Source organism: Musca autumnalis, unplaced genomic scaffold (assembly GCF_047663935.1).
Source record: "Musca autumnalis isolate F117 unplaced genomic scaffold, ASM4766393v1 scaffold_3, whole genome shotgun sequence".
Classification (NCBI taxonomy): domain Eukaryota; kingdom Metazoa; phylum Arthropoda; class Insecta; order Diptera; family Muscidae; genus Musca; species Musca autumnalis.
The window spans coordinates 129187766-129212273 of NW_027411866.1; the positions used below are offsets into that span (position 1 = coordinate 129187766).

The window sequence follows — 24508 nt, forward strand, 5'->3', positions numbered from 1 at the left end:
CCAATTTACATTAGGCGAGTTTACTTGCGGCAATTGTCAGTTTGATGGAGAGAGAGGTGAGGCATATGGTAACCTTTTGCCTCTCAGCCCCCTCTCTCACCTACAAACTGACAATTGCCGCAAGTAAACTCGCCTAATGTAAATTGGGACTATGTCTTTGGAATTTTGTATGTACCTGTGTGTCAGTTTTGTTTTTGCTATTCAATAAATCACCACCATTTATAAATCTGTGTATATGATAGAGATAGCCAGTGAGCGCTTACTGAGAGCAAGTGAGCATAAATTGCATTGTGTTTTACATTGAAATATACGCTCCCTTGCTCTCAGAAAGCACCCACTGGTGCATGTGTTTGTTTTTTTTTTGAGGCTTTTGGGTTTGTACTTGTTTGCACCCAACATATAATTTGTTTGCCCCCAACATATATTTGTTTGCAGGACCCAAACATATGTTCTGTTTGGGACATATGTATGTTAGAGAGGTGTTTTTTCCGTACACATTTATCGCACTAAAGATTTAGTAGTTTTTGTTAAAATGCTAAAATTTTATTTTTAAAAATAGGGTGACCGCTCCTGTTATCGTTGTGAGAATATATCTCTGTCGCCAAATTTAACTAATACTTTGTTGTTTGTTTCTTTGGATTTGGTTTTTACATCTCCAACTTTAATCACCAACGGGTCCATTTTTGTTAGGCTTTGGCAATTTCAGCCTTGATACATAAAATAATCAATGTTCAATTGCATCAAGACCTCGAAAATGTCTTTAATTCACTTGTTATCCATTCGGAAAACACTGTTTTCGATTTCGATGATCTATCCGTCTGTCGCGGTTGTTGATGTTAAACTTGACTTACTTTTTGTTGTTCTCTGAAATCAAATCAATTCAAACCACACTCGCAATCACATTACAATGGAGAGTTAGAATGGATGGTCGGTTTGATGGACGGATGAATGGAGGTATGGATTACTGGGGGTGTTTGATTCGCGTCACAGCTTTCAATTTTCGTTTAGGCCCGGGGGGATGATAAAGAGGGCGGCAATGTACGATAATAACAATATATTGCTGTTGTTGTACTCAGATATTTTACCTTTGCATAGAGAGTAAATACTCTGCATGACGACGCTACGAAGTTAAAGAAATGATAATGGGCTATTGAACAGAAAACCAAAAAACAACAACAAGAAAAAAATTACAACAAACAATAAATGAAAACAAAATGAAAACGCACCGAAAAAAATCAAAATAAAAAAACGCCGATTTTTTTCAAATTCTCCACCCACCTACATGGCGCATACGAGTACACATGACGAGGCAGAGAAACATTTGCGGAAGTTTCGTTGTTTCGTTTTATTGTCACATAGCAGTGGATTTGACTACATATTACTGCTGCTGTTGTTGTATTGAAGAAGCGTTTATTGCAAGTTTAATTTACGCCAGTAGCTCGCGCTCTAGCTGGCAGTTGATGAACGTAAACGTCGACAGCATTTCTGGAGATAAAGCCCCAGTCAGCCACCCAGCTAGTAAGCAACTAGCTGGCTAGACCTCACATAACATCTACGCCGCCAGTAACGCCATCATCCGAATCATTGCTGCTGGCCGGTAGACTAAACTTGACTTAGAGCTAACGGTAGCTGAAGCTAAGCGACATATTGCAAATTTTAGTCACTGACTTTAAGCCGACACCAACAGTTGATCTCTGGTCTTCTTCGATGGCATAGACCAAAGGCGGTGGAAACAAAACTCGAAAGAAAGAAAATAATCAAACTCAAAATAAAATCCGAATTCGCAAACTCAAAAAATAAATAAAAACAAAAATAAAATCAATTGTTTATTGTGGTCTTTTGTCACAAGTGATGTATACCTACTTCAGTTTGTCATGCAATTTTGAACGACGGAAATAAAAATTAAAAAAAAAGAAATTGTAAACAAAACAAATATCAAACGAAAAAAGGCAAAAAATTCGATTATCATGCAACTGTAAAAAACAAATGTGAAAATTCAATAGAAAAATTAAATAATTTAAAATATTCTAAAAACAAGAAGGAGAAGCGGAGCTTTAAAAGCAGAGTTTTAAGAAGCACCCCAACAGCAATTTTAAAAGTAACTAATTAAATATTCAAATTTTAACTATGTACCTACCATTTAGTATTCACATCACTTATAATTATTTTTTTATGGCAAAGAAAACGAAAATCTCGCAAATTTTAACATTGAAGTTAAATGATTTTGAACCCTAAGTAGTTATACTACATATTATTTTACGTGAATATTTCAACTTATGTACGTCTTTTTTCCAAAGAGAAATGTTATATTGACAATTTACATTCAACAATATTTTGAGATTCAATTTCAAGAAAAAATAACGTTCTCAGTTTGTTTTTCTAAATTCTTTGATCGACATTAAATCAAAGCTTAGGCTTTAAAATTTTTTGTAGAACTTAAAATACGCATATTCTCACGTGGAATTTTAATACAACTTTAGCTTGAAGAAAATTGAATTTTTATCAGATTTGTTGGAGGACCCAATGAGGACCATTACTTACTGCATAAATGTTCTCTACCGAATAAGAACTAGAAAATTTCAATTGGAAATGCGAAAATCGGACGATATGGTGGCTATACCAGCATGTTTTAATATATTGACACACACGCAGAGAAAAAATATCTTTCGCTTTTGTTGGAACAAAAATATCTGTTTTGGTTCCAAAAATGTATTTATTTTGTTCAAACATTGTAATCCAAATCCAAAAATACCATCTTTTGTTCCAAACATAGAAAACAAAAACAAATTTTGAATTTCCGCAATATTGTAAAAATCGTTAACAATACCGATTGTAGGAACTATCATAATCTAATTTTGTTTACAAAAAGTATTGCCAACCCAGAAAACCAGCCCAGAAATTTTTGATTTGAGTGTATATACTTCTCATATACACTTTTCGCATAACTTGGATATAAATGTCGCGTATAATATTGCAATCATTGATGAACACAATACATGGTTTGCTGCATTGGCTGACAACAAAGACAAACAAATAGCCACAAGAACCCACCACAACATAAGGAATAATTAAACACCATAACAAACTCCGGTATAACACCAAACCTCAAAGCACAATGAAGATAGAAGAATGAAACAAAACAGAAACAAACAAAAACAAGAATCTCATTGTTGGTATACATACACACAAAAACAAAGATAAAGACATCATGTCATACAAGCAAAACTCACCATAATTTTTTTTCAACACGGCATCGAATAGCGAGGGAAGAGAAAAAATTGTCGAAGAAAAGAGAGAACTATTGTCCAGTTGACAAAAACTATTTTTGGATTTAACAAAACCCAATTGTTGGAATCACAATACTACATTTGGAATTTAACAATATCTTTACAATACATATTTTGTTCTTCGAATATTGTTGGATCAATCATATTTTTTCTCTGCGCGCAGTTCTGGTAGAATCTATTAAATTTAATTAGAACCCTAAATGTGACAAATTCCCTGAAAACATAAGTAGACAATTTTCAGATTTAGTAGAGCTAATCTAAAAGAAATGCCAATTGGTTTAAGAAAGGTGGTTAAACTATACAAAATGATGAAAATCGAGCGGCACCTTTATACGGGGACTATACCAAAACGTGGACCTATATCGGTTCTTGTTGAAGGGTGTTTGATCAACAACTAAGAAGAGAATATTTATAATTATACCCTACACCACACTGTGGTAAGTGGTATTATGTCTTTGTGCATTTGTATGTAACATACAAAATTAAACGAAATAGACCCATAGTTCCTTTTGGGGATATACATATAATCACTTTCTGAGTCGATTTATGCATGTTCGTTCTTCCGTTTGTCCATGTATTTTTGTTCACAACGTACAGGTCGTATTTTTTGTCCGATTCAGCTGAAAATTGGGGAATATAATTTTGTTAGCCATAGGAAGAACGCTATTGCTTTTGGTGAAAATCGGTTCAGATTTGAATATAGCTCCCATATATGTACATTTTCGGCCAATTTGACCTATTTGCTGCACCAAACACGCTATATAAATCCTATTTTAATGAAATTTGGAATGTGTGACTGAATTCGGTCTATAAAGAAATGTGCCAAATAGCATCGAAATCGGTTCAGATTTGGATATAGCTCCCACATATATTTTAGCCCAATTTGACGTATTTGCTGCACCAAACACGCTATGTAGATCCGATTTTGATGAAATTTGAAATGTGTGACTGAATGCGGTCTAGAAATAAATGTGCCTAATTAAATCGAAATCGGTTCAGATTTGGATATAGCTTCCATATAAATTTTCGACCGATTTGACGTATTTGCTGCATCAAACAAGCTATATACGTCCGATTTTGATGAAACTTGGAATGTGTGACTGAATTAGGTTTAGAAATAAGTGTGTCAAATTATATCGAAATCGGTTCAGATTTGGATATAGCTCCCATATATATTTTGGCCCGATTTCACGTATTTCCTGCACCAAACGCTCTACATATGATTGATTTCCATGAAATATAAAATTTGTCACTGAATTTTGTCTAAAAATAAATGTGCCAAATTACATGGAAATCGGTTCGGATTTGGATATAGCTCCCATATATGTATATTTTCGGCCGATTTGACGTATTAGCTGCATCAAACAAGCTATATGTGTACGTCCGATTTTGATGAAACTTGGAATGTGCGACTGAATTAGGTTAAGAAATAAGTGTGCCAAATTATATCGAAATCGGTTCAGATTTGGATATAGCTCCCATATATATTTTGGCCCGATTTCACGTATTTGCAGCACCAAACACCGTTTAATTTTGAGAAATTTGGAATGTGTGACGGATTTTTGTCTAGTAATAAGGTAATTATATAGAAATCAGTTCAAGTTGATATATATCGCATATACATATATATTTTACATATTCACAGTGGTGTAGGTAGTCGGCCCCGCCCGACTATGATCCCATCCTTACTGGTTGGTTTTTACCCTCGTTAGCATAAATGCTGAGGGTATAAAAATAGTGCCCACTCTCGAAGGGAATAATCGATTTGGTTCAAACTTGGCACATGGTAATTTTTCTTCTATACATATATCAGGTGCGAATATGGAATATTTCGGTCCACTTCTTCGTGTACCTCCCACACAAAATTATTAGCAAAAGACCAGTTTAAGGCTAACTCTCTGATCATTTAGAATTTTTTACAGCTGGTAGTCCTCGTGGCCCAAGTCCATATTTCTGGAGATAATTACCGTAATGTGCCGTTTCCACGGTACGTTCGTTGTTCGACCCATAACTACGAATAAATTACTTATGTCCCTATACAAAATTGTTGTTCGAGTAGAAATATTATGGGAACGACGAATAAATATGTCCCATCCCTAACAAAGGAGAGAATTTATCGAAAAAATAAATTGTGACTTGTTTAAATTCAAAATTTAAAAATTTGTTGAAAATTTTTCTGCAAAAAAAAAAGAAAAAGATGAATGAAAAGTAATGAAATAAATAAACCGTTTATAAAGATGCAGAAGGAAGAATGTGGTGTTTCATTCCTAATCCCAGAAACATTTCGTGGGTAGTGCCCAAGATAACTCTCTTCACATCGTAATAGTTCTTCCAATTCCTGTAACCACTTTTGACAAAGGTTCACGTTAATTCGGAATACCAACATTTGTCAAGATAAAGGGCACAATAGTTCCAAAGATTTTTTTATTTGTTCGGAAAAAGACCACAAAATTGTGAAACGCCCTAATCAAATAATTTTTGGTCAAAACGGATTTCGGTTGCGTAGCCTTTATTCGATCAGCACATAGCTGAAATTCTCAACTTCTAGCCTGAGAAAGTTTTTTCTTGTTTTATTTTTATAGCCTACACCACTATGTGGTTTTGGCCCAAAAGTTTCCAACACATCGAAATAATGGTCGTAGATCTATATATTTTTGTATACAAAAATTAATTTCTTGACGAGCTGAGTCGATCTGGCTATGTGCGTCCGTCCGTCCGCCCGTCGGTCCAACTAAACCTTCTTATCACAATGCAGTTCGCAATTCTGATAGGATCGTAACACAATTTTGGTCGTTTATGTGGTAGGAAGAAGTCTATTGATTTGGTCGGATAATATGCGAATATCTCCGCTTCTAGTAGTTGTATTCCAACGAATGAAGAGAATATTACCTCTACAATTATGTAAAGTACAATAGGTTGGCGTAGGTGGTCAAACAACTGAGATATCGCAATAGCGATTGGAGAAGCAATTGGTGCAGCGGCCATTGATCCCAATTGCGTTACCAAAAGTGATCAAATACTAGATATATAGGAAAATACACTCAAATATCGCAGTTTCCAATTTGTGGGATTTTATTTCCATGACATTAGGGTTATGACATTTAACAACCTCATATCCCTATATCAGTGCGTGATGAGTATCTACGTAAGATTACATAAAATCTTAATTATAAAGTGATTCGATAAAAAAGGTTGCGCACAAAAAGCTTTAAAAGGTTTTATTTTTCAGAACTTTTGACCATTTTTGGAAGTCACTGTAAGCAGATATTTAACTGAAAACAAGGTACAGGGGCACACGGCATAACCGAAATTACATAACCGTTCGTTTCTCAATATTTTATCATCGTATTATTACATATATATCACTTTATATTATATACACAGAAAAAAATCCGGCGATAAAAAATGTAATATTGACGAAATTCGATAAAATTATTTGATCACAAAGTAAAAATACAACTGATAAAATATTTCACATATTGACTGAAATATTTATCGATTTTTTATATTGAACTGATAAAATATTTCACATATTGACAAAAATATGTATCAAAATATTCCAAATTTTGTATCAGCATTCAGTGGTTGTTAGAATAGCTACCAATAAACATTAGGGTTATAACTTTTTTGCAATTTTTGCAAATATTAAAAATACCACCGCATAGCAGCGTAGAGCATGAACAACTACTATGAACTACGGTGTCATTTTTTCTCTATCGCGAAAAAAGTTTCCGCACCAAATGCATTGAAGTTCAGTAATGCATTATTTATTTTTATTTGTTAAAATGACATATACGCTTTCCGTAATAACTTATTAATAGTTTTAATTTAATTTAAAATCAATATCGCACCATTCTCTACCAATTTGGCTTTTGGGGTTGTATTTAATAAAAAACAACAAAATAATTGTAAATATGAACATTTTTTTATCGATTGAAAAAAAATATTCAACAATTTTTTTCATCAAGAAAATATTTAGTTTTATCAAGCACAATGTGGTATATTTTTGTCAATATGTGAAATACTTTATCTGTTGTATATTTACTTTGCCATCAAATATTTTTATTGAATTTCGTCAATATAACAATTTTTTTATCGCCGGAAAATCGATAAATTTTTGATTGAATCTTTGAGTTTTTTTTATCAAATGGCTAAAATTTTTTTCTGTGTATAACTTTATTTCATATATCGTCTGCTCCGTCGGCAAAGGTCGTAAGTCCCTCTCAATAAATTTTTCAGGAGGAAGAAAAAACATTCCAGCACTTTCTGTATTAAAGATTTTATTATGGTGGTAAAGGCAGTATTTTTGGTTTATTTATTCCGCTTCAATACCTGTACTTTGTTTGATAAAATTCCGTCGCGTTTGGGAGATAATTGGATGTCTTTGGACTTACGACCTTTTCCTTGTACAGTTTTGTATTTTTGTAGGGACTTACGACCTTTTCCTACAATTTACGGGCGTTTTTAAAATAAAATATTTATACTTTACAAAACAATGTGGAAATGGTATTATAAGTTTGTTTTGTCCAATATCGTGCAACATCGAAAAGTATTCGTCGTAGACCCCCTCCCCTTGCTATTTTTTCATATCTTGACGAGGTAAAGCGATCTAGCTATGTGTGTCCTTCCATCCATTAACAATTGTTATAAAACTCCAGGCCTCAATTTTGGACCGATCATCACGAAATTTTGTGGAGAGGTCGGTCGGGTTCCGACCAGAAGTGACCCCATTAGATGCTAGTTATGATCGAAAGGTGGGAAATGGACCAAACCCACAATTTTTACCCGACTTTGTAGCTGTCCTGTAGATCGCAGTCGTATTCCGATCGGCGCGAAATTTTAAGAATGAATTGAGTTTAAGACAATGGATAAGCTTGCAATTTAACATGGTGATGAGATAATTATTAGCGGGTTTAATGGACCAAAACTTTTGTGTGAAATCTAATATATAAAAGACAATGTGTGTATATTTGTATGTTCCGCATAGACCCAAAAACGGCTAAACCGATGTTTTTTGAAAATTTCAGAGAATATACAAGGAACAACCGAGGTAAAAATAGGCTTTATATTTTTTGAATTTCGGAGGGGGTGGGGGAGGCCCTATTTTTAAAAAAACGCCTTTTTGCAAAAGTTATGAAAGTATCGGTCAGAAAATTAATTTTGCGAGGCAACGGTTGTTGAATCTCCGACCCTAAGTACTTATTCCATGTAATTTTCAGATTATACACAGGGATGTCCCTTGGTGGAAGTAGGCTATATATTTTGTTGAATTTCGGAGGAGCGGGTTACACCTGTGCCCTATTTTTTAAGTGCGTTGTATAAAACTTACGAACGATTCCGTTTCCCCAATCTTGGGTACATATTTTAGCAATAAGACCCGACCAGAGTAAAAATCTAAGTCGGTATAACCATGACCTGTCCGTCTTTTGAAATTAAAATACAGCTCGCAATTTTTAGGATTGATCTTCGTGATTTGGTATACAAGTTTCTATTACTTTTAGGATGTTTGGTATTGACGCCTTCATATAGCCCCCATAGAATGGTACCTCCCGAATTCCGGTATTTTGAAGGTGTGGCCTCAATATTCCTCCGAAATGGCTGAAATTTGGTATTTATTCTTCGTTTCGGGTATAAAACTTTCTCTCATAAATTTGTCTATATAGGTCCACGCCTTCATATAGCCCCATAGAACGGTGCCTCCCGAATTTCGGTATTTTGAAGGTTAGCCACATTGTTTTACCGAAATTACTGAAATTTGGTATTTAGTCCACTTCATAAACGAAAGGAAACTAATTGAAGTAAAATTCAATACAACTCATGGTGGAGGGTATAACAAGTTCGGCCTGGCCGAATTTAACGACGTTTTTACTTGTTATAGATATTCACTTGCATATACCAACTAATTTGCGATGCAAAAAAAAATAATTGACATAAGAAAAGGTAACATAAACTGTTTCAAGGGCCAGCAACGTGGACCGGTTCAGCTAATATTTAATATAAAACATGACACGTTGTACTTACGACCTTGTATTTTTGCTTTGCAACCTTTTCCTTCAATTAAATTTCATGATTAATTCCGTTAATGTACATAGTTTCTTATCTACATTGTAATCCCAAATAGTGTCCTTTTTTGTCTTCCAAAGTATTTCTGCCCCAACTCACTGCATTTTTTGTTTTTGTCTGCAAACCATGTCGAATCTTCAGCATGTAATGTCTTCCTGAGTTTAGGAAGTTTATCATCAGAGCTTTCAGAATCACCGTGAAAACCATGGGGAACTATACCCATGACACCATCGTCTGATTCCATTCCAAATTCATACTGCTCTTTGTTAGCAAGAACCATTGTGTCTTCTTAGTTTAATAACATTTCAATCAATTATTATTTAAGAATCTTTTAATAATATAAACATTGCATTTACCCGTTCGTTAGAAGGTATTACTTTATTGAATTCAGAATACAAACTAATCTTGTTATGTGAATAAATGTCCCTAGAGAAACCACAAATTACAAGTTGATAAAGTTAAGTAAGATATACGACAGTAAAAACAGTAAAAATGCTGACTTTTTTTAACAAAATTTTTTCAATATATGAGGTATTTGAACACATACAGCATCCCAATTTGTTTCAATGAAAAGGCCAGAAGTCCATCTTTCATAATCAGTTCGCTTATAGGGGAAAATAGATTTCAAATGTAAATTTTCGTTGCAATATAGAAATTATCACATTTTTGTTCAAAAGTTTGGTCCACAGGCTCCGCCAAATATCATCCGATTATCATCCAAAGGTGTAGGCTAGTTCTTTACATTGTACCCCAACCATGGATGACGTTCGTATCGTCGGCTTTCCTTTTTCAAAAAGCATCTTGGTCAGTAAGCTCGTCCCTAACGAGAAATTAATTAAAAATTAATAAAAAATGACCTTCGCCTAATAGGCAAAATTTTCAAAATAAAAATAAAAATAAAAATCAGCTTGAGCCAGACTGGGGATCGAACCCACGTCCTTGAAAACACACATGGAAAAAAGTGTTGTCACGGCGTGTTAGTGTTTAGAACCAAACTCATAACTTTCAAAGGCTACGCTAAGCGTTTGTCATGAAAGCCATACAAAGATTTGAACAAAAAAATTCAACTTTGTAAAAAAACAACTTGCATTTGAAAGAGGAAATAAGTTAGAGGATAGCGAAGCCGCCCCACAGTCGATGTGTCTGAGGAGCCTTCCTAAACCAAAGGCGAAACATGCATGTCACACAGTGGTGATTGTGTGGGTTCGTATCGTCGGCTTTCCTTTTTCAAAAAGCATCTTGGTCAGTAAGCTCGTCTCTAACGAGAAATTAATTAAAAATTAATAAAAAATGACCTTCGCCTAATAGGCAAAATTTTCAAAATAAAAGTTAAACATTATATCTGAACTACATTAGCTGTAGTATTCTTTTAAAGTATACATTTTCCTGTAGACTTAGGACCTTTTCGTACTCAAATTTGTACATTTTGTGAACTTACGACCTTTTCCGACAAGGGCAAAAAATATAGAAAAACGCAACATCTACCATTTTCTTTGTACCATACGACGTGTTTTGACTTGTACTATCATTCTGTAACAAAAACGCGATTTCCAAAAAATGTGTACTTACGACCTTTTCCGACGGAGCAGACCTTTTTCAATATTTATGTGAAATAAAAGCTATTATTTAAGTCATTAATAGGCAAAATGAGTGACCATTCGTGCAACAGGAAATATTTTTTAGGAGAATTTTTTTTTTCGTTTTATAGTATTTCCTCAAAAAAAAATCAAAGTGGTATGTGCGGAACATTTTTTATAATAAAATGGAATGAATGTTATTTTAGGATTTAGTAGGCAAAAGTTCATTCATTCTCAAAACAGAAAATCATTTTTGAGAAAAAATATGAAAAAGTCATAACCCTATTGGACATATGCCCAGGGGAGATCTTCTTAATGAAATAGACCATTTGAGCTTTAAATAAATAACAAATTGGTGGTAAAATATCAGAGAAAAAGGCGCTTAGCTATCCCAATTGGTTCAGTTAGCCCTAAGACATTTGGTTTAAAAGTCAGGTTGGCGAGAACTTTAGAATCTCCCTAAAAGGAATGTTTACAGATGAAAAGCTATGTTCAGGGGAAGCTGTGTAAATTATCACATAGTCGTCGCTATAGCCATTGCTCTCTTGTTAATTAACGCATTTTTGATAAAAAAAACTCAAAATTATGACATTCGATGATAAGCAAAATAATTGCGCCATCCCTTCTGTCATACACAACACGACATTTATCATTACATACGAGTATGTTGACTGACATGCATACAATTTGTGTCGTATCGAATCGATGTTATCGCAACATTAAATAATCTTTAGATAGAATACAAGACATATTTTGAAAACTCTAATGAAAATGTGATAGTTATTTTGGTATTTTGATGAATATATCAGAAAATATTCAAAATAAAGTTCAATTGTTACTATTGTTGAATACCTCGGCCATGGCCTTCAACAAATAGGTACATTTTATATATAAATATGTTCATATGTATGTACCTATGAATGTATGTGGGTTGTCATTATAGGAGCACAAAAATAAAAAGTTTCCTTAATACCTAAGGAAATGACTGTGAAGCACATTTTAATTAATAGCCAAATGTTCTTCTGCTTAAGTCGCGTTTAAATTCTGCACCTGTATGCGATTATGTGATACTTCCCGATCTCATAAAATGTCATTGAGTTTCGAACTTCATGGGATTCAATAAATTTTAACTATTTTGCATAACTGTGTCGTGGGTTAAATAAATAATTTGCACAGTAATAACAATAAATATAGTCCAAACTAGTTTTATTTTCGTGACAGCTGAAAAAACGTGTTGTTGATAATAAATAAATATATTCGATGGTCTGCGTTTGTGGTTGGTTGGCGAATGAAGTCCCCATACACGAATTAAACGCCATTAATTTTGTTTCATCTAATTAAAAATAAATTTTAGCCAATTCATCTTTCTTGGAACTGGAGTCGACATGAATTAAACATTATTTTCTCTTGCAAAATTATGTTAATATTTGTTAATAATAACATTTGAAATCAAAACAAAAATGTAAAAAATAACAAATTTCGATTGGCCAACGGTTTGGCAACTGGTTGGTGATGTCAAATTGTTGTTTATGAAATTTATTGGTGTTAAAAAAGGTTATCAATGGTCAATGTACACAACATTCTGGGCGTTTTACTTCAAAAAAGAAGTATGTACAATGTACATACATATGTTACGGGGAAAGTTTTGTTAAAAAAACAAGATTGAAACATTTACCATGCTATATAAATATCTTCAGTTTAAAGTAAGTTTACATATGTATAACCGGACTTTATAAATCAAATGTCAATTCCATTACATATACGCCAAATCCTAATAATAAGAATAACCCGACAAAAAGCTCTAGAGCTTTATTCAGGAAACAATTTGCCAATAAACAATTTATTCATTCTTTAACAAACATTTTACCTTATTCTACATCTCCCGTACAAGTCATCAATAAAAACTAAACTTCCTAGGCGGAAAAAAATTTTCAACAAGATATTCCCATTATTAGTTTTAAATATAACCTTATCGATTTATTTTAATCAAATTGTGTGACAAACTTTTTGTTCAACTGACAGCTAATAATTAATTAATAAAAATTAATAATTCTAATAAAACTTAATTATGCATTTGAAGATAATTAATAACAATACAATAAGTCATAACATCGTCGTATGTGTGAACTATAAAAAAACCCCAAAACCAATTACCAAACATCAAACAAAAAAAAAAAAAAAAGAATTATAATAATAAAAAATAAAAACTTCAACCGGACTCATCAGCAGCAACATTAAACCTACAATTATTTATTTACAATGTATTTTCTTTTATAGTATTTTATTTTTATTACGTGTATTTTTGTATTGTTGTTGGCATCATAATATTTATTTATTTTGTTGTTGTTGCTTCAGCAGTGATTGTTGATGATAATAAATTTTCAAATTCCCATTGTTGCTGTTGTTTGAGGTACTTCAAATAGTTGTGTGGAATTGGATTTTTATACCCTCCAAAGTATGGAGGGTATATTAAGTTTGTTTTTCCGTTTGTAACGCTTTGAAGTAATCATTTGCGACCATATAACGTATATATACGCTTGATCAGGGTAAAATTCTGAGTCGATCTATGCATATCCGTCTGTCCGTCTGTGGTAATCACTCTAGAATCCATAACAATGGAGATAAGACGCTGAAATTTTGGGAAGATGCGTCTTTTGTTTGCATGCAGGTCAAGTTCGATGATGGGCAATACTGGTCCACGTTTTGGTATAGGCCCCATATAACCGTACCGCCCGATTTCAGGTATTTTGACGTTTTTAGTCACATTTTCAAACCGAATTAGCTATATTTTTGTAGGGTTCTTAGTGATTAAAAAATGTATATTCCAAAAACACGTAAGAACGGCTTTACTTGTAGTACCCTCCTCCACGAGTGGTATTGAAGTAAAATGGAACAATTAGTTTCCTTTCGTTTATGAAGAAGACTTAATACCAAATTTCAGCAATTTCGGTAAAACAATGTTGCTAACCTTCAAAATACCGAAATTCAGGAGGTACCGTTCTATGGGGGCTATATCAAAACGTCGATCTATACCGACAAATTTCGGGAGTAAAGTTTTTAGACTCAAAGAAGACTAAATACGAAATTGCCGATATTTCAGTAAGATAATATGGTTAAAACCTAAAAATACCGTAAATCAAGGGGTACGCTTCTATGGGGGATATAGGAAGACGTAGACCTATACTGATAATTATTTTCTAGAACATTTTATAACCCCATTAAAAACTAAATAACAAACTTCAGTCATTTCGGAGGGATATTGACATCATATATTTCACAATTACGAAAATCGGGAGGTACCGTTCTATGGGGGCTGTATCGGAACGTGGATCTATACCGACGAAATTCAGTCGGAAAGGGTTTTACTTCCAACGTAGACTAAATACCAAATCTCAGCCATTTCGGTGGGTTGTTGTGGCCGCAACCTTCAAAATACCGGAAAGCTTTATACCTCCAATGAGGACTAAATACCAAATTTCAGCAATTTCGGAGGAATATTGAGGACACAAACTTCAAAATACCGGGAGGTACCGTTCTTTGGGGGCTATATGAAGGCGTGGACCTGTACCAACAAATTTCTGGGGAAAGTTGAATACCACCAACGAAGACTAAATACTACCAAATTTCAGCAATTTCAATAGATTATTGTGGCCATAACCGAAAATGTATTTCGGTATTTTGAGGAATTTAGTTACATTTTTAACCGTACTAGCTGTAATTTGACATTTGTGGTTCTCAGTGGCCACGAAAGTTCTCCACCAAAAATCATCAACATTGGTCCATATTTGAGTATAGCCCCCATATAACGGTACCTCCCGATTTTCGGTATTTTGATGATTTTAGCTACAATTTCTAACCGTACTCGGTGTAATTTTACATTTGAGGTTCTCAGTGGTCACGAAACTTCTTTACAAAAAATCGTCAACATAGGTTTATGTTTTGGTATAGCTCCCATATAACGGTACCTCACGATTTTCGGTATTTTGAGGGTCTTAGCTACATTGTTTGACGGAACTACCCATAGTTTAATTTTTGATATTGCCTGGTAGGGGGTACCTTTCATCTGGCTGAACACCTTTTTAGGTGACATTAGATAATTTAGGAATTTTTGGGGTATCCACGATCGAAAAATTTTCCACCTAAAATTGTGAAATTTTAATTAAGAATATTTTATGGTGGAGGGTATAAAAAGTTCGGCCCAACCGAACTTAACGACTATTATTATTTGTTGGTATACGATGTGTTAGTTACAATGTGCAACAAAATTCAATTTTTGTCAAAATTATGGGAAAAGCCGATTAGATGATGAAAGTAGAGCTAAAAATATCAGTACGCGGACAAGTTCCGCTCATTTCTAGTTTTTTTTTTCAAAATGTTGGAGTTAAGATATCTTGGAGTCCTCGCATTTTAGGTATATAGTGTCTTTGGCAACTTTGCTGAGGAGGATATGGGGAATATTTTTAACCCTCATGTGGTTCATCAAAAGGTTCTTTTTGGTCCTTTTTCGAAAATCTTTCAAAAACTACTTTAAAATGTGATCAAATATTCTACAAAATTATTCGTTATACAATTTTACTACAGGTCTCAGGCCAGGAATCTCTAAAAATGAAAAACACGTTTTAGGGTTAAAGTCGAACTTTATCTGAGATTGTTCAAAGCTGTCCCACAAAACATACATTTAGAGAGATGACATGTCTATTTACAATATATATTATGAAAATATCAGTATCAAGTTTGCTGAAAAAAACATGAAAATATTTCCGAATTTTTTTGATGTAAAATTTTCCCATCTTTTTCGATCTGATGAATGAAAGTAATATGAAAATTGGTTATAGGTGAAAAGTGCCAAAAATAGAAAAATTCTACACAAAATTCCAATATGAGTTTCAGAATAAACCGTATATCTAGGTATACTATTTCCATAAGAAAATTAGATTACATTTTTTTATATTTTAGGGTGAAATTATTTGTTTTAATTTTGTACTGTTAATTTTACATAATTCCGTGCTGGAACAAAATCTCACAAAATCCTTCACTTTTTGGGGATATTTTTAAAAAAATAAATGTTCCAAATCAAATTTCACTATGAGTCTCTGAGTGAAAGAAATCTGTAACCATAACATATAACATTCTTATCAGCCCTTATATTTGACATAGGGTTTAGGGCCATATTTTACAGTTTTTATCCAGACTGTCGTTGTGATTGGACACTATAAATATCTTATTGATGGTTTTTCGTTATGAACTCATACAAAAGATGTTGTGGGCTCCATATAAACAATTTTTTGAAATATTTGTGGTGAATACATATTTGAAAATAGAGAAACCGCTGATCGGGTTCTGTAAAATTGTACTGTTTTTAGTACTTTTAACTCAAATTACGTGAAAATATATGAGAGGTCTACGGCTATGGTTCACTGAAAATATACATAGGTGTCATATGGGATATCACATATACGATTTGGCGTAGTCCAAAATAATACAATGATGGGAGTAACTGCTGCTTTGGTGACATTTAGGGACACTAACTAGAAATGGGCGGAACTTGTCCAGCCTACTTTGGTTACTTTCCGACATAAACTTTAAAAACGCCAATACACGTGCCTCATATTTTTAGATCTACTTTCATTATATACTCAGGTTTCCTTGTCATTTTTTTTGGTTGTCGCACAGTGTTATTATTATTGTTGTTATACCCCTGCTACATACCACCCTATCTAATATAGTGGTGTAGATAGTAAATATTGTACTAGGCCAGTTATTCCATTAAAACACTGGGGTTTATTGGTGTCATATATACATAATTGATTCGATGTATAGATATTGATCATTTTATTTTAACGACAAAAGCAATAGATGATCCACTTGATGTGCTACTATCTTAGGTAAACAATAAACACATGTCCCATTATTTCGTGTTTAGTGTAAAGATTATAAAGAGTCTTTAAATTAGCAATAAACATTAATTTGATTAGATATAACAATTAAACGCCATCCTCATATACATACATACATGAAACATGTAATTTTGTTCACAATCAAAAGTACAAATAATTTGTTTAAACATCTTTTTATTTGCCATTTTCCCCGGTTTTTTAGGCAAAAAAAAAATTGCATGTCAACAAAGTTTTTCTGCGAAAAATGAAAATAAAATTATCTGTGAATGGCAATTAAAACAATTTCAATTATTCACTCACGCACATTACCATACAAATGTTTGTATATAAATAAATGTTTACAAATTTTATTCAAATTGTTGATCATAAAAAAATAATAATAAAGACTCAAATCATTGATTTGAAATCAAATTATTTTTATTTAAATTAGACTTCAAATATATATTGTAGTTACAACTCATTACAATGTTATAATTATTAAAACTTAACATAGTATTTGTGAACATTGAAAAATGGGATTACCAATTTGGACTATAGGAGAAGTTTGGATTTTCAATTAACTAACATAATTTCGAATTTGCATTTATCAAAATGAAATATATATATATACTAGTTAACAAGCTTAGCCTTCGTCTGCCTCAAAAAAAAAAAAAAAAAAATATCCGAATATGCCTGATGATCGGACTTAACCACCCGCGAAACGTAGCATAATGGTTGGATGATGTGTGGACTTCTGTAGACTCCTAAGTTTTCAATGTACCTCTTAGGTCATAAAAGCTCAACTCGAAAGAGAATTAATTAATTAACATTTACATTTTAATATTCTACTATATAGTTAAACAAAATGTACCCTTAAAAGGTATTAAAATTACGTATATTAGGGCGACCAATTTTTTTCAAAGTTCATGTTAGCGAAAATGCCTTATTTAGCAATGATGCAAACCTTATTTTATACTTATATTATTGATGAAACAATTTTCATTACTATTTTTAATTGAAATGGCATAAGACTTCTTGGACAATTTCCCCTTGTTTTCAGAACTGTTTTTGACAATATATCCGAGTTAATATATGTTCAAAACAATGAATATATTGATAATCACATATACTTTTGGGTGTATCATTTATCAAGTAACTCACATCTACAGTGAATGTTATGTAATTCAGTGATATCACTTCGGTAAGACCAAAAGAAAGAGTATACAATCGGAAAACCTTAGAAATATCTTAACATTTAATTTTGTTGTTTACATGGAATGTTGAGGACCTTCCCTTTGTTTACTACTTCACATGAGTTCAAAATCACGACTTCAATTTGCCACTTCAATTTTATTGAGTAATTTATGAAAGGAAAATGGGATTAGTAGAAAATTGATTTATGCAGATTTATGTAGCCCAATCGTGCATCTGTCAATAGACTATTTTGGCGTCCAATCGTCGGACTCCTCTTATAGAAATTGATCAGGAACTAGGAAAACTCTTGTCAGTCTTGAATAATTTTTAAATGAAATTCTGGCGTTCAAAATTTTAGCAAAAATCCATAGACCCAATTTTTCCCAATCTACATTTTTTATACTCTCATCAAAATAATGTTTTTAGTGCCAAAGTGTGTTTGGAAGAATTCTGTTTCAGAAAATTGGGAGTTGACTTAGCTATTTTCGTCCGTCTGGATAGCTGCCTGGAGAACACGATAATTCTCGAAAAGATCAACCGATTCGGTCCAAAATTTGGTCTCCGTGATATTTTGTCCAAATATCGATCCACTCTTTCAATAACCTTCCACAGAGTATTTCAAAAATTTTCAGAGAATCGCCGTTTAAGACCTCTCTGGATAATTAGTAAATATACCTGTGTAAGCTTAAGACCTCAGTAGTCATGGCTTCACTTCATTTATGCTTATAATTTAGTTATAAGTAAAAATATGAAATAAATAAATTAAATAACAAGTTAAAAAGTATCAGTCGGCTTTGCCGACAGAGATATACCCTCAGCCTGTGCAAATTGAAACACTTTTTTCACAAAAAAAAACTTATGTATTTAGGGGGTTTCAAAATTTAAGTCGTATGTTGATTAGGATTAAAGTTCAAAAATTTTGCGGAAAAGGTACTTAAAGGAATGGACCGTCTATGTCGGTCGGGGTGCCATAGGGGGTTTTTACACCCTTCGGACTGTTTTCTCAAGAAGTATGGACTTGCCCCTGAAACAACTTTTACCATCGTAATTGAGGCAGCGAATGTAAGTTGCTTCAACAAAAATCAAAGTGATTTAATAGCAGGTCTTAAAGTGAACTTATCCAACATTTTGTGTGGGAGGTACGGAATGGAGTGGATATTTGTCCACTCCATATTCCATATTCGAACCTGATATATATCTGGTAGATATTATGAGAATGTGTAAAGTATGGACCAAATCGGTCACTCCCATCAAGAGTTATCGTGCGCACAATTTTTCCGAATGTTTTTGAACTTTTGTGGGATAGGTACCTGAAGGAGTGGACCGATATGGCATATCTACGAACTTAAACTAAGTTTGGAAACAATATTACGAAGGCCAAATTTTGGCCGGAATCGGCATTTTCGTTCGAGAATTATCTTGCGCTTCCACCCATAAACATGGTGTCATAGGATTTGTTTTTCAACTTTCAGGCTATTTTTTTCAGGAAGTATGGACTTGCCCCTGAGGAAACTTGTACCTTCGTATAGGGGACAGTGAATACAAAATGTTACAACAAAAACCAAGGCGATTCGAGAGCAGGTCCTAAACTGAACTTTTCCGAAATTTTGTGTGGGAGGTACTCGAAGGAGTTTACCGATTGAGTCCATATTGTAACCTCATCTAAGTCTGGTAGAAATTTCATAATGTACAATGTATGGACCAAATCGGTTACTTCCTTCAAGAGTTATCGCACGCACAAATTTTCCGAACATTTTCGAACTTTTGTGGGGGAGGTACCGGAAGGAGTGGACCGATATAATCCATCTTTGAACTTGAACTAAGTTTGGACAAAATATTACGAAACCCAAATTTTGGACCGAATCGGCAGGTCCGTTCGAGAGTTATCATGCGCTCCAACCACTACACACGGTGTCATAGGGTTTTTTGTAACTTTGAGTCTATTTTCTGAGGAAGTATGGACTTGCCCCTAATGAAACTTACCGCGTCGTATAGAGGACAGCGAATACAACTTGAGTAAACAAAAATCAAAGCGATTCGAGACCAGGTCCTAAACTGAACTTTTCCGAAATTTTGTGTGGGAGGTACCCGAAGGAGTGGACCGATTGAGTCCATATTGGAACCTCATCTAAGTTTGGTAGAAACTACACGATGTGCAAAGTATGGACCAAATCGGTTATTCCCTACAAGAGTTATCGTGCGCCCAAGTTTTGCGACGATTTTTGAACATTTGTGGGGGAGGTACCTGAAGGAGTGGACCTATATGGCCCATCTTCGAACTTAAATCGAATCTGGACAAAATATTTCGGTACCCAAAATTTGAACCGAATCGATTGATCCGTTCGAGAGTTATCGTGCGCACCAGCCAGCCAGACAGACAGACAGACGGACAGACAGACAGACGGACGGACATTGCTAGATCTACTCAAAATTGTCTGAAACGGATATCGTATAAACATACTTGGGGTCTAAAACCATTATTTCGATGAGGCACATTTTTGGTCGTATCAAAGTGTAAATACCCTCTTTAGCCTAAAGGCTGAGGGTATAAAAAGACATCCCTGGAAACGCTTTGCTTTTTTTTGCAATAATTGTTCTCGGGGCTCCTATTACTACAATACAAGTTTTTGTCAGGGACAAGTCCATACTTCCAGAGAAAATGGGCCGAAAGCTGTAAGGAACACCTACGGCTGTCATGTGTAGTGGCTGGTGCGCACGACAACTTTCGAACCGGATATGGCTTTGGTCCAAACATTGTTTATAGCAATATTTCTGCGGGCCTTATATAAATTTCGTAGATGGTGATTTTCGGTCTACTCCTTCTTGTATCAATGATAAAATCCATATTTTGTTGGTGAGTTCATACGTCCGAAAATGGCTACACAATTCTGAAAATCTCCTAATACATAGCTTTGGATTAAATGATTTTGGTTGTGTAGTCGCTATTCGATCTGTCCATAGATTAAAGTTTCAGTTCACACAGGCTTAGGGTATATTCCTGTCCGCAAAGCGGACTGATACTTATTGAGATCTTGACGAATCTGAAACTGTTTCCGATCATTTTTTTCTTTTTATACCCTCCACCATAGTATGGAGGGTATATTAAGTTTGTCATTCAGTTTGTAACACATCGAACTAATCATTTGCGATCCTATAAAGTATATATATTCTTGATCAGGATAAAATTCTAAGACGATCTAGCCATGTCCGTCTGTCCGTCCGTCTGTTGTAATCACTCTAGCGTCCGCAATAATTGAGATAGAGTGCTGAAATTTTGCACCCGAGGGTCTTTTTTCTATAGGCAGGTCAGCTTCGAAGATGGGCTATATCGGTCCACTATTTGGTATAGTCCCCATATAAGGGTACCTCCGGATTTGAGATATTTTGACGTTCTTCGCCACATTTACAGACCGAATTAGCTATAATTTGGCACTTAGGGTTCCTAGTGATCAAAAAACTTATATTCCAAAGGATATGGGCATAGGTCCATGTTTTGGTATAGTCCCCATATAACGGTACCTCCGGATTTTCGGTATTTTGAGAATTTTATCCACAATTTTTAACCGAACTATCTGCAATTTGACATTGCAGGTTCTCAGTGGTCATGAAACATCTCCACGAAACATCGTCAACATAGGTCCATGTTTTGGTATAGCCCCCATATATCGGTACCTCCCGATTTTCGGTATTTTGAGAATTTTAGCTAAAATTTTTAACCGAACTAGCTGTAATTTGTCATTTGAGGTTCTCAGCGGTCATGAAATATCTCCACCAAACATCGTCAACATAGGTCAATGTTTTGGTATGGCCCCCTTATAACCGTACCTCCCGATTTTCCGTATTTTGAACATTTTGATTACAATTTTTGTAATTTGACATTTTAGGTTCTCAGTGGTCATGAAACATCTCCACGAAACATCGTCAACATAGGTCCATGGTTTGGTATAGCCCCCATATATCGGGTACCTCCCGATTTTCGGTATTTTGAGAATTTTAGCTACAATTTTAACCGAAATAGCTGTAATTTGACATTTGAAGTTCTCAGTGGTCATAAAACATGTCCAATGAAACATCGTCAACATAGGTCCATGTTTTGGTATAGCCCCCATATAACGGTATCTCCCGATTTTCGGTATTTTGAGAATTTTAGCTGCAATTTTTAACCGAACTAGCTGTAATGATTGATATTTTGAGAATTTTAGCTACAATTTTGTCTATTCAAAAATAATCGTCAATATAGGTCCATGTTTTGGTATATTCCCCCATATAACTGTACCTCCCGATTTTCGGGAATTTTCAGTGGTCACGAAATTTCTTCACTAAAATTCGTCAATATGGGTCCATTTTAAGGGTCTACATTGTTTTGATGAAGCTACCCTCAATTTGACTCTTGAAGTTCCCTGCAGTTATAACACTTTTCCGCCAAACAAATTTAAAGATAGGTTGACTCTTTGATATAGAACCTAGCTGAACACATTTTTTTAGATTAGATTAGATAACACTGTGCAGCAAAATTGAGGTGAAAGTCTTGAGCACGGAAAATTCCTATTGGGAAAGAAAGGCCTTGGTGAGTATATTATGAACCCCGAAGGACAGATCCGCCGTGAGTCGAACTTCTGCGTTATGGCGTGATAAAATTTTTGTTAGAGACCCTGTGGGCCATCAGGAATTAGCGTTATATCTTTGTTCACTGTTGTTTAAGTGCTCTACAGAAACAACAAACAAAGATATAATGCTAATTCATGATGGCTTACAGGGTCTCTTGTAAAAACTTCATCACGCCATAACGCGGAAGTACGACTCACGGCGCATCTGTCCTTCGGGGTTTTTAATGTACACACACCAAGGGCTTTCATTTCCAAAAGGAATTATCTCTGCCCCAACATTTGTGTTCACAGTGTAATTTAAGCAATAGTGGGAGGCAGTAGCAGTCTATCCATAGTCGAAAAGTTCTTCCACCGAAAATTTTGAAAGGACCCTAATTATTCCATTTTAATTAGGACTATTTTATAGTGGAGGGTATAAAAAGTTCGGCCCGGCCGAACTTAACGACTTTTTACTTGTTTGATTTCGTTTGTCGTTATAAGGTCCTCTGCCAAAGAAGGAAAAAGGAACAATTCTAGAAATGTGCATCCATTGAAAGTACTTCCCAAAATACAATTCAAAGAGTAATCGACAGAAAAATCCCTGAAGATGTAATTCAATGTAATATCCAAATATTGGAAATAATATGCAATAATATGCATTTCAGCTTCGAAATGTTCTGCACAAATGTCGCTCAGAAAATTTTAGACACGACTCTCATTGACAACTAATCGATTTTGTCGCGTTTTTATGGTCATTTTTTACATTTACCCTGTTTTGGCTGTTTTGGGGAGGTACCCCCCTATGAGATATTTAAAAAATAACGCTATATTTGCAAAAATTACGCATGTATCGGATTAAAAATTTACGGATTAGTCTACAATCTAGGTACTTCTTTGGGGCCTAAAACCCGACCACGCCTGTTTTTTTAAATATGTTATATCTCCAATACTACTGAACCGATTTCCATCGAATTTGCAGCAAAAGCTCAATGTTTGCCGTTGTTATGTTTATTTTATGAATTTCGGAGGAGGTGGGGTACCTTCCCATTCCTTTCTTTTAAACGCTATATGTCTAAGCCTAACTTATGATTATATCGGTTTCAGTAATACATTTTGGGAGGCACTGTGCACAGAAAAAACAAAAGTATGAATTTTTTTACTAATTCCGTTCATAATTTTTGCTGTCCATAATTTGAACGTACCTCTTTTAAAGTGAATGGACAAATTTTTTTACTCATGCACACAATACTATTTTTGCAAAAGTATGAATACTTTTCTAAAATACAAAAATAAATTTCATAGTTTCTCCTACGTTAACCACTATTTTCTGGCAAAACCGGTTTTTGTGCTTTGCCTACAAAGATATGGTAGAAGCAATTCTATTGTTTTTGTCTTTCCTCCCCTCCATCGTATCTACACGCACATTGACTGCGTGTCAACAAAGCACAACAGCCTAAACAACCACCACTACTCACCGCTACCACACTAACTAACCACCATCGATTTCGTTTGTTTTCGGAAGACACTCACCATATCAATAGCATTAATTCGCAAATACAATTTTTGAATTACTTTAATATAAATGCAACATCTATAAATTCAAGGTAGTGCTGATGGACTCAGTATGTATGTACGTATGGTTCACATTGTTCTGGTTTACAAGATACATAATTAATTAATTAGGAAAATCAATTAGAAGAGAACCCTTTAAAAGAACAGGAATTACAAAATTAAATAAAAAACAACTAATTTGAAAATAAAACAAGTAAAAAAGTATCAGTCGGCTTTGCCGACAGAGATATACCCTCAGCCTGTGAAAATTGAAACATTTTTTCACAAAAAACTTATGTATTTAGGGGTTTTTAAAATTTTAGTCGCCTGAACCGACAAAAATGTTGATTAGGATTAAAGTTCAAAAATTTTGC

At 34.2% G+C, this 24508-nt stretch overlaps 1 protein-coding gene across 1 annotated transcript in view; it reads left to right on the forward strand.

Moving 5' to 3' along the window:
- Window positions 1–1392: 1392 nt before the first annotated feature.
- Window positions 1393–24508, forward strand: part of LOC141397730 (probable peptidoglycan muropeptide transporter SLC46) — a 51036-nt gene continuing 27920 nt past the window's right edge. Inside the window, exon 1 of the mRNA XM_073974381.1 lies at window positions 1393–2098. The gene's annotated coding sequence lies outside the window, so the exon portion shown is untranslated. The remainder of the gene's footprint in view (window positions 2099–24508) is intronic.